Source organism: Coturnix japonica, chromosome 7 (genome assembly GCF_001577835.2).
Source record: "Coturnix japonica isolate 7356 chromosome 7, Coturnix japonica 2.1, whole genome shotgun sequence".
NCBI classification, from domain to species: domain Eukaryota; kingdom Metazoa; phylum Chordata; class Aves; order Galliformes; family Phasianidae; genus Coturnix; species Coturnix japonica.
This window is the reverse complement of record NC_029522.1, coordinates 6,714,987-6,726,322: the sequence shown is the minus strand read 5'-3', so window position 1 is coordinate 6,726,322 and position 11,336 is coordinate 6,714,987. Positions and strand designations below refer to the sequence as shown.

The window sequence follows — 11,336 nt, the reverse complement described above, 5'->3', positions numbered from 1 at the left end:
CCTTGGACCAGCCAGATCCAGCCTTTTTTGGGGGCACAAAAGGAGTTTTGCTTTATTCATCATACCTGGAAATACCGGATTTTCACATAGAAATAATGCACGAGTGAATACCTTCCTGGAGCACAGATGCCTGCCTGGGAAAGCTTCTGCATCCTTTCCCCGGTGAATGGCTCACGGTGCTTGAGCCTCAGATGAGTTGAAGTGGGAACTGCAGGGGGAAGTGTGTGGGGAGGAAGAACTGTCCTTCACAGATGGGCAAACCTGTACCCACCTTAAAGAGAGGACCCGAGACCCCTCCTGTGAACACTCTACTATATAAAGTTGTCTAACAGGACTTTCTTGTTGTAAGAAAAGAAGCAGAGGAAACTAGAGAGAGAGACAAAGGAAGCACAAAAGAACGGCATTCTAATGGTTCTCAGCAAGAAAAACACTTTCAGCAGACTACACAAAGGCTTCTCTGTATGTAGTGGAAGAAATTCTCAAATCCAGGGCCACAAATGTAGTTTAAGATCCTGCTGAGAGGAGAAGTTCTGCTCATTCCCAAAGTCTTTGGTCCTTGGCATTGCTGGAGACACCTTTTGGAAGGATTTGCTGGACCACTGATTTGGATTAGCAGAAAGAGAAGGAAAGCAGCCATGTAATAGGAAAGGTATGAAGTACTGGGTACCATTTTTGCAAGGAGTAGCCCCCTGCTGCTAGCAGGATCCCAACAGCTGGCAATGACTGCTAGAGGAAAACCCCTGAGCTGCCTCTGGACTGCCAGCTTCAGCCTGCTATGGGAAAGGCAGAAGCAGCTCTGGAGACATCAGGAACCCCTTTTGGTGGAGATGGGAACAAACTGAAAGGCCCCATGAGACTCCATAAGGGGTATTGCAAAGTTCCTGAATACACAAACTAGCACAGATTGACACCTCAGCAAATAGGGGGAGAGAGAAAAGAGAACTGCAGTCCTAAACTGTCTAGGGTATTTAGGGCTAAGAAGAGATCAAGTCTCTGTAAGGAGCTGGGTCTACCAGCTGATATTTAGCTCAGCTTCTCACTCTGCGTCCTTCAGAAACTGAAGATCAACAATGGCATAACAGCAGATAGGCATACATGGCCAAAGACATGTTAAACTTCAACTTGGAAACACCTGTCTAGGCAACAGCTCTCCCAGAGGAGTAAGGCAGAGCAGAAGAGACAGCTGCCTCCTACATGGAGCTTGGTGTAGCACGGTGGGAAGTGCTGATGGAGGCTGGCTGCAGGTCCTCAGCTTGGAGTCCTGCTGCACGAGGCCATGGCACACATGGCTTGCTCTGAATGGCTCAGAAATTAAGAGCAGCTCAGTGGCACCTTCTGGTTCTATGTGAAATCTCTAAGAGAAATAAATATTGTTCCATTTCTGTTCTGTTCCACTGCAGTAAAAAATTCCACTTCCAGTAAGCTGTTCTCAGACCATAACCATAAACCCTGCTTATCTAATACAGACCATCCAGCAAGACACTTCAGAATGTGCTAGTCTTTACACCTAGGAATAATAAACATCAATTAACACATCCACCTCCCTGGGGACAGACAGCTGGCAAACCAGGGCCTGATGGCCTCCTGTTATGGACCACCAAAAGGACTTATTTCCCAGCTCCTTGGGCCAAGTCAAAAGCATAAGAGGCACCACAGAACTGTTTGTTCTCTTTTTTTCATTTGAACAGGGAAAGAGACAAGGCTTTGCTCTTAGATGCTGCCTTCAGCCACGGGCAGGACAGCCCTGTGAGCTGTTCAGTGAGACCAGAGCAGCTTCAAGACCCATGCTGAGGTGTGTAGGATCAAGGCTACAGACACAGAGCACGTTCATCCTTATTGGGCACCAGGGATTTCCAGCTGGAGTTGACTCCAACCAGTTCCAGGATTTAAGCTGATGCAATGCTTCAGTCTGGATTTATTTATCAAATCCAAGAGCGCATCTCCTCAGTGCCACTCTCTTTATGACAAGAGATGAAAGGCAGAGGTTGCTCTCTACACCAGGGGACGGTTTTCCATCTCTCAGTGGTAATTTTCCAGCTATAGCCATTCTCTGCTTAACTGCTTTGATTAACCTCAGCAGATTTGATGTACAACCTGACCCTGCAGCTCCTCTGCATCTGGCTCAGTCAGGACAGCACTCAGACTCATCAAAAAACACTCATTATAGCCTGTATTTTAACACAAGGAATTTGAAAGGAAATGTCTTTAGCAGAGCAATAGACAACATGTAGGTTGGATTTTCTTGCCGTATGATCACTCTCACATACTGCTCTGTATGAGCAGCTTCCATCAGAGACCTTCACATTGCGTTGCCAGCCACCCTCTAGCTACTTGTACAAAATAATAGCTCCCTGTTGCTCATACAGAGAAAATACATAATACTACATGCAGTCCATAACGTTACTGGATAGTCAACTCTGTCTATCACAGAAGGAACAGGACTAGTCTGGGTGTGTGTTTAGATGCAGGGTTTTAGACACTAGATGTCAGTGTTTTACCTGCACTTACACTCACAGTGAAAGACTTTCCCATAAATAAACCAATGCACAAGAAGGTAACTCTCTTCTAGTACCAAGGCAGCACTGAAACCACAGCCAACTCCTCTTCCCTCAAGGGGACAGAAGGTTTCCAAAATAAAGTGATCCTCCTCCCCCTGCACTTTCTTTTCCATGGAAACAATAGTTCAGATAAAAGAAACACAGTCCCCCTCTCCCCCCCCCAAAAAAAAAGCCATGACAGCAGAGGTGTCTCACTTCCACCTCAGGGAGTACCTGCCAGCACCAGCTGGATTTAAACAACTGCATAACTCTACTAAGAGCTGCTTAACAGATCTACCCAACAACTTGTAATGTAAGTAACAAAGCACTAACAAAAAGGGAATGGGCATCATGACAGAGCTTTAAGTTGGATAAACAAAGTGGATGTATATTTCCAGTACAAAAATCAAGTTCCACCATTTTGCCTGAAGGAATTTTGTGAAGGTCCTAAACTGCTTTCGAAGTCAGATAATAATAGAAGGTTCAAAAGAAAAACAAAAAGATTGCTGGGAAAAAAAAGTCAACTCATCAACATTTTGGGCCAAATATATTGCAGCCCATCTTTATCTCACTACCAAATCAGCACTGCATTATTTGGTTTAAAATATGGCCCAATATCTTCTCCTTGTGCATGCAAGACCTGCCTGAGCATTCCAGTTCCAAACTGGGGACAGGAGGAGAGGAAGACAGCCCATTTATAAGCCTTTTTGCTCCTATCTCAACACAGAGAAAAATATTCCAGCATTACCAAACTCACACCATTCACTCAAAGGTAAAGACGCCCCACAGTATTAACCAATACACCAGCACACCTGCCACCAAGGTCATCCTGAACACATGGCTGCCTCATTCTAGTTGAGGTTACATCCTCCTGAATTCAAAATTTCTCTTAAGACCTCTGAAGTAAATTTTGGAGCAAATTGCCACGCTGGTGCATTAGGTTCCATACGCAATGTCAAGTACGTGGCACCAGTACTCAATGGCAGCACATGGGCCTCAGGGGAAATGCCGAAGGGAGTGCCTTTGCTGACAAAGAAAGAATGCAAGAGCTATATTTTGTTATGTCACTACTTCACAACAAAACAAAGTTGCAACAGGTGGACGGCACTTTTCCAAGCAAAGTAACAGAAAATCTGAAGAAACCTTTACTGAGAAAAGATTGGGGATAAACTCGTGATTTGAAAAACCTGAAATCTAAGGATAAGCCACCGTCCAGAAGAACATAACAAGGACCTTCGCACTTCAGAGGCAGATGATAATGATACGACTAAGAATCAGTGCTACAATACTTTATAAGCTTTTACTTTTAGAAGCAAAGCCTGGCAAAAGCAATTAAAAATTATAAATCTAATTTTTCCTTGCTCTAACTTCCATGAAAATACAAAAGTTCCCACTATCAGTGCCCCATCTTATATGAAAAATCCATTCCTTTCTCAAACACTGAACCTCAATTAGCGTTCTTCCCAGCCTTCACGAGTCCAGGCCTTGAACCGAGTGGCCCCAGAACTGAACGATTGTCCCAGCCAATCCAATCACTGTGCCTACTTCTATCCCTGACGTCGCTTGGGAGGATGTGCAATCCAATCACTGACACTCAGCAGAGCGCTCCTTAGGATAGCTTTTGATTTAAGAAGCTCTTTGGCACCAGAATAGAAGTCCTCTCCATAGAGGAAGCACCCCCAGAAGCACGTCAGTAATGGTAAGCGGGAGCCCGACCTCCGCTCCTCACTGCAAGGGGCCGCCGGATTGGCGCACCCAGATGGCTTTCTGCTCTATGGCTTTAACAACAGCTCAAAGGGTCCCCCAGTGGCTCAGCTGTTGAAGGAACGAAAATACCAAATACGACATTTTGACTGTTTGTTGCTCTGGAATGCAATAAAATCAAACGATCCACCATAAATCAGCTATTATATCACAGGAACAAATATATCATTTTGCCTTTCGGTGAAATCCATTCTCTTCCTTAAAAAGTCCAGTCAGCTCACAAACCCAGAGAAAAAAAGGGCAGCGAGACCTAATGCTTGTCAGGGACTTCAACTAATCCAGCAGGGAGTTTATTGTTAGCAGCTAGGCATTAGGGAACACCTGATCAGCACGCTTTCTAAGGATTGTCTGCTGGGCCACAACTCCACTGACAATGAAAAAACGAACCCGAAACCAAAGTACAGATGGAAAGGAAGCTTTGACGGGCACATCAGATTTTTTTTAAAACAAAGCCACGTCAAGCCCTCTAAAACGCTTACGAATGAGCCATCAGCTGTGCAGCCTTTAGTTTCTGGGCAGGCATATGCAGGAACTAACACTGCAAGAATTGCTTTTGCTTGACCATGAAGCTTTTCCTTATAGGCAGGCTAAGCTCGAGATGAGAGTCAAACTGATTGAGAGCCCTCAGCCATCCCACCACTGCATAAAGACATGGTTCATAGAAACATCTCCCAGTCTGGAGACCACCAAAGCATGGAAGAAGCACAGGCTCTCAAGATCTCTGTATAGAGCAGAAGGTAGAAATCAGCATTGCTCTGTGCAATGTTCTGATACAAAAACATACAGAGATCATCCCCAGGATTCAAATTTCCTCCTTTTTGAGAGATGCTTAAGATTTAGATCAAACCTGTGGCAAACAAAGTGTTTATGTTCATTTGCAGTCCCTGGGAAATCAGTGATGATTTTGTCATTGATTTCAGATAGATAACAATTACTGTAATACTCAGTGGGCTGGTTGAGCAACAGGTTCCAATCATTTTCTACATGACCATTAGCAGCTGTAATTTCTGCACTTTTGACAGTGTTTTATGTTTATATTTTAACTCAAAATGCTCTCCCTCTTTTTATCACGTTCAACTGTGTCTCCATTTCACTTCTTCAGAAAAGGGCCACTTACCACACAGCCATAACTAACCAACACTGGATGAGAAACCAGTTTTTCTTCCACACAATAGTAAAGCAATACATTCTCATGTCATTATATATTTCTGCTGAAGAAATCCTACTGAGACCACAGGCAAGACAACAGTTTCCTCTATGCCTGAGTCAGGAGAGGCTGATGAGGGCTTAAAATGGGGTGAGAATGGGACAACGTGTAAGGCTGAACTAAAAACCAGTGTTCCGAAAACAGCTCAAAAGGGCTGGTATTCAAATGGTCATCTGACTTGTCTGCACTTACCTGCTGTAGTGATTCCAATGCCTTCACTTGTTTCAAGTTATTTGGGATCCTGACAAGGGATCTCTCACAAAGTCTCCAACAGAAGAGAAGCAGCCTGAAGAGAACTGTCTCATTTGCATCAGCTCTTGGAGAGTTTCAGTTCCCCGGGGCTGGTAATGGAAACATGTAAACTCTGGGGATGCATATTCCAAAGCAGAACCAAGTTAAATTACCAGTTCACCAAAGCAAGATTTTCCCCCCCTTTTCCTGTTAAATTCAATCTGAATACCTATCACTTACTCACGTATGAGCTGAATTACGCTGTGAATGCCTCATCTGAATGCATGTCACCCATCTGCTATCAACTATCAACTCATGGAGCTACTCCTCAGATTCTTGCAGGGAAATGTTTTCTGGTTTCTTGCATGGTCAACCCCCGATGTAGTTTTGTCAGCCATCGCAGGCTATATAGTGAACTACAGTTCATTTTGAAGAAAACAAAATGGATGATTTCACACCCCGTTAAACTCATAATTTCTTTCTGCATTACCGGACTCGGGCAATATTGTTCTCATCCCTGCTCAGCTTTGTACAGCCTCATACCCATTACTGTAGAAGTCTTAATTAAATACAAACACTTTCCTCATCAAAACACTGTCTAAGGAATGTCAAACCTTGTCTCCTCAGATGCCATAAGGGGCCTATTATGTTATCTAAACACTTCCAGAAAGCACTGCAAGGCATCGCAAATCACAGCATTACAAACGGGCTCTCATCTGTGTGTTCCCAGCCCCCTTAGATGCCAACCAGGAAGTATCCCTAGTGGTAGACACAGGCCCATCCCCTCAAACAGCAGCACCAGAACATGCCATTTCCCATCAGCCCTTCAGACCGACTAGAAACAGAAGAGAAACCCAAATTCCCATGATAAAAGAGCAGCCTTGTAGGAGCTGAGGAGATGTCATCTGTTTCACAGCTGTGCCTTTGGAGCTGCTGGGGATGCCAGATCCCCATCAGGCTGTCTGCTCTTGCTAAAGGTGCAAGCCATTGAAACCACATAAGCTGCAATCAGCTGCCCCAGCTTGGAGCCACAAGTGCCTCTCCAGCCGGTAACTGGCCCAATACACTTGTGCAAGGCCTCCAGGGAAGTGCCAGAGAAAATTTAGGGGTGTCAGTCACAAGAAAATTAACCCACCCATTCTGTTTGCCAGAACCACGCAGCCTGAAAGGGGTCTACCATAAACCTCATTAACTGCTATGAGTCAGCTGATGTCAGCAAATATGACCACTGTTCAGAGCTCGGACTTTGCTCCTGGGCCTCAAACTGTGCTACAAATCTCTTTACACTTAGTCAGAAAATAGGAGCAAGCATTTCAAAAGGAAGCTTGCCGTTTCTTCCACAGTTATCTCTGTCATTTTATACAAACCATTTAAAAAACATTAAATGAAAACAAACATCAGAAAGATGCGAGACCAAAAGCAGTTCCCAATAGGAGTACCTATTAAACACTGATAACAACAGCTCCCATACCAAAAGACAGACACCAGTATTTTGCTACATCACACCAAGCCTTGCATGCTTATATTCTTTCATTGCCTCGTGAGACAGACATGTATGTGCTTGTGCATGGACTTGGGTCCCTCACTGTGTTTATTCTCTTACCATGGCCATTTAAAGAGCTCATACAGCGCTGCAACACACTGGGAAAGAGCCACCTTCTACCAACACCCTGCCACCACCCCAGAAAGCTCCACTTCTTGTTAGAAAGCTTTTCTTTGTCCTTCCACATCGCTTTTTCCACCCTATGAGAATATAGGCTTGCATGACTCACCTCTTTGTGCTCAACCAGAATCAACCAGAAAAATCAGAACACCTGATTCCCAGTACTTAACTGCCATGAAGAAGGAATGGTTGTCATTGAAGATCAGCAAATAAGTTGGCATTAAGTTTCCATTGCCCATTATTGGTTTCTTACTGTGTCACAGGAAAGCAACAGCTCCTGGCTGCACTTGGAAGTGTTTTGATGTGCAGGACAAGCTGCCGTCTGTCACATACCAACAAAAATGTAGCAAAACATTGGTGGGAAGGTTCAACCTCTGTGGCCACATCACCAACATCCATCCCTGACTTCATGGGCCAATACAATAAAATAGTAGGCAGTACTTTCAGAGCAGCAACTGTACTACACCTGGCCATGGCAACTGGAAAACATCCTAAATTACTGCTCCAATGTCTCAGAGTGATAGAATAGCCCATCTTAACTCAAAGTTCTGAAAGAAGGAAACAGATGATCACAAGGTCTGATACTATTGCAGCGCTCAAATACTTGCCATCAGGTTCTCCATTCTCCATATTTACCCACCAAGTTTGTCTAGCAACTGAGAGAAGTAGACTATTTTTGAGTATTATTTAACATGATGCAAAAGAACTCAGTGCTGTAACAATAATAAGATTACTTCCTACCAAGGACCCCGTGCAAAACCCCTGTGACACTCGCTGTTATCCCTAAGAGATGTTCATTTCACTTGTTATCCTGCATTCAAAAATATGGATCATTTTAAACACCATGTATACCTTGTATGCGTAATTTTCCATGATTTTAATAGATTTCTCTTCCTCTGTGAAGCACCATGAAATGTAATATTTTCCTCAGAATGGGCCGTGAAATGTGTCTACCTTATCANTCATTGAAGATCAGCAAATAAGTTGGCATTAAGTTTCCATTGCCCATTATTGGTTTCTTACTGTGTCACAGGAAAGCAACAGCTCCTGGCTGCACTTGGAAGTGTTTTGATGTGCAGGACAAGCTGCCGTCTGTCACATACCAACAAAAATGTAGCAAAACATTGGTGGGAAGGTTCAGCCTCTGTGGCCACATCACCAACATCCATCCCTGACTTCATGGGCCAATACAATAAAATAGGAGGCAGTACTTTCAGAGCAGCAACTGTACTTCACCTGGCCATGGCAACTGGAAAACCTCCTAAATTACCGCTCCGATGTCTCAGAACGATAGAATAGCCCATCCTAACTCAAAGTTCTGAAGAAGGGAAACAGATGATCATAAGGTCTGATACTCTTGCAGCGCTCAAATACTTGCCATCAGGTTCTCCATTCTCCATATTTACCTGCCAAGTTTGTCTAGCAACTGAGAGAAGTAGACTATTTTTGAGTATTATTTAACACAATGCAAAAGAACTCAGTGCTGTAACAATAATAATATTACTTCCTACCAAGGACCCCATGCAAAACTCCTGTGACACTCGCTGTTATCCCTAAGAGATGTTCATTTCACTTGTTATCCTGTGTTCAAAAATATGGATCATTTTAAACACCCATGTATGCCTTGTATGCATAACTTTCCATGATTTTAATAGATTTCTCTTCCTCTGTGAAGCACCATGAAATGTAATATTTTCCTCAGAATGGGCCGTGAAATGTGTCTACCTTATCAGCAACTTGTATAGAACTCGCTTGCTGGATTGTTTGACTCACTGCATGCCTCCCTCCCACACTCAGTCTATTGGGCTGCTGTTAGAAGACACTTTGTTTAGGCTATTTTATTTTATTTTTTTGTGATAGTTGCAGTCTCAAAGGGATACATAGCATCTGATTGCACATGCACATGTTCCTGTTTATTTGCTAGATCTTAAGGAAGAACATGATGCCTGATTCTTGCTGCTGGAGTGACTTCAGTCCTCGAGCACACAGCTATGATACCCTGATGTCTAGAAGCCTCACATACCGCTCAAGATCATGATGCAATTCCAAAGGAAGAAAAGCCCCTGCTCAACAGCTACGTTGGTGTCTGAGACCAGGAGCAATGCCAGAGCACCAGCAAACTACAAACAGGAGATTTCTCCTGCAAATAAGATTCTCAATATGAGAAATACCAGGTTATCCACGGATTTGAGGTTTGTTCATCTGAAAGAGCAACCACCAGGAAAAAGAAGTGCGTGCTGATTGTCCCAGACTGTAATTTAGTCCTGTATCTGCAGGTTTCGGGTTTTGTTCATAATGGTTCGGTGGAATGCTTCCCAGCAGTCCTGCTATGCACAGTCCTTAATAACAGAGAGATCACTTATTGGAGAGAAAGAACATATTCTTGCATAAGCCTCTTTTGTATAAGAAGTTTCAAGGATGTGAAAGCAGCAATTATCCTCACCATGGCTAATACAATTAAGAAATTCTGAGGTACTGAGAAAACTCCAGTGCAGTTAGACTTTGAAAATTGTCTAACTATGAGCTGTCGTTTGCCAGTGAGCTATAGTTACATCAAATTAAATCTGAGGTGCAGGGAATGATCGGAAGGCATCAAAGGCTGCAGGGTGGGCTTTCCACTGCAGTCTGTCACAGACCAGGACCCAAACCCTCTGCCAGCTGCCACCGTGAGCTACAGGCTCTCGTGAGTTTAGAGGTCACTAATATGCAAAATGATGCAGAAATATTACACCTTTAGGGATAACCACAAAACTAATTATACTCTCTACCCAAAGCAGAAATGCCCGAGGTAACAGGAACAATTCTGCTTCACTAAAACCTCTCTTGCTGACTCCATCTTTTGTGAAAGAGGTAGGTTGGCACTTATAACAGGGCACAATTCAAATAATTTGTCTTTGACAGCAGGCAGAAAAAAAATACAGTAGGATTATTAGAGCTTCAATACCATCAGTAAGAAGCAAAGCAGTCATGGATTGGTACTGCAATGAATTCAAGGCAGCAGAAGGCACGGGTCATGGAAGAACATAGGCACAAGCGCTCATCCTGAAAACTGTCCAGGAGAAGATGGTGGAAAATGCAATCTGAAAAGAGGAGGGCATATAGAAATCCTCACAAGACTATTACCGAGAGAAAGGAAACGACTTCTTTGAGGTGCTTGCAAGGGGCAGAAGAGGTTTGTCTTGCATCTGGAAGTAGATGTCTAATAATGAGAAGGAAGCAGCCCTGTGCAGCTGAGGGTGCTGACAAACCTACATCAGATCTGCCTCAAGTAGATTCTGTTTTCTGGCCTATTTCACCTCAGCAGAGAGGGAGGGGGTTGCCCTGGACAGGGCTGAGATGTCAGTGCCCTCGATCTCCAAAGTACAAGAATAAAACACACAGTTTCAAGACCCCTGAATAAGAACTGATATCCACTGTTTAAAACAAATAGTATTTCCAGTTCAAGTTGAAATACAATTAAGTGAAAAATAGGATGAGCTCTGTCTTCCTATTGGCTTAGTTATACTCGATTGCTTTGGCTACAGTATGCATATAATTCCAGATTTTGTTTGGGTGGGTAATGAATGCAAAGCTCACCACTCAGGCCTGCTTAGATCTGCTGCTGGCAGAGCTCAGCAAGGGGACGCTCCTGACGGCCTCATGAAAGCCACCCTTCCACCTACTGCAAGGTTTGCCTGTACGTGTGTGTTGATCTGATGCTAACCCAAAGAGCTTTTTCAACGGAGAACTGGATAATACTTACAACGTGGGGATATCACCCCAGCCTTTGGGATCCATCCAGCTCCCAAGTGCTGAGAGCCACGTACATTACTCTCATTTGCCCAGCTCCCCATTATCTTGGTGCTAACATAACTTGCGAAGAACATTACATTATCCTTAGTAAGAGAGACCCAAAAGATCCAAGTGTTTGTCCTGGATAATCTCCTTACTTATT

At 43.7% G+C, this 11,336-nt stretch overlaps 1 long non-coding RNA gene across 1 annotated transcript in view; it reads right to left on the bottom strand.

Moving 5' to 3' along the window:
* Positions 1-11,336, bottom strand: part of LOC107316442 — a 17,011-nt gene that overhangs the window by 3,557 nt on the left and 2,118 nt on the right. The window contains exon 3 of the long non-coding RNA XR_001556349.2: positions 5,701-5,849. This is a non-coding gene — a long non-coding RNA (uncharacterized LOC107316442). The remainder of the gene's footprint in view (positions 1-5,700; positions 5,850-11,336) is intronic.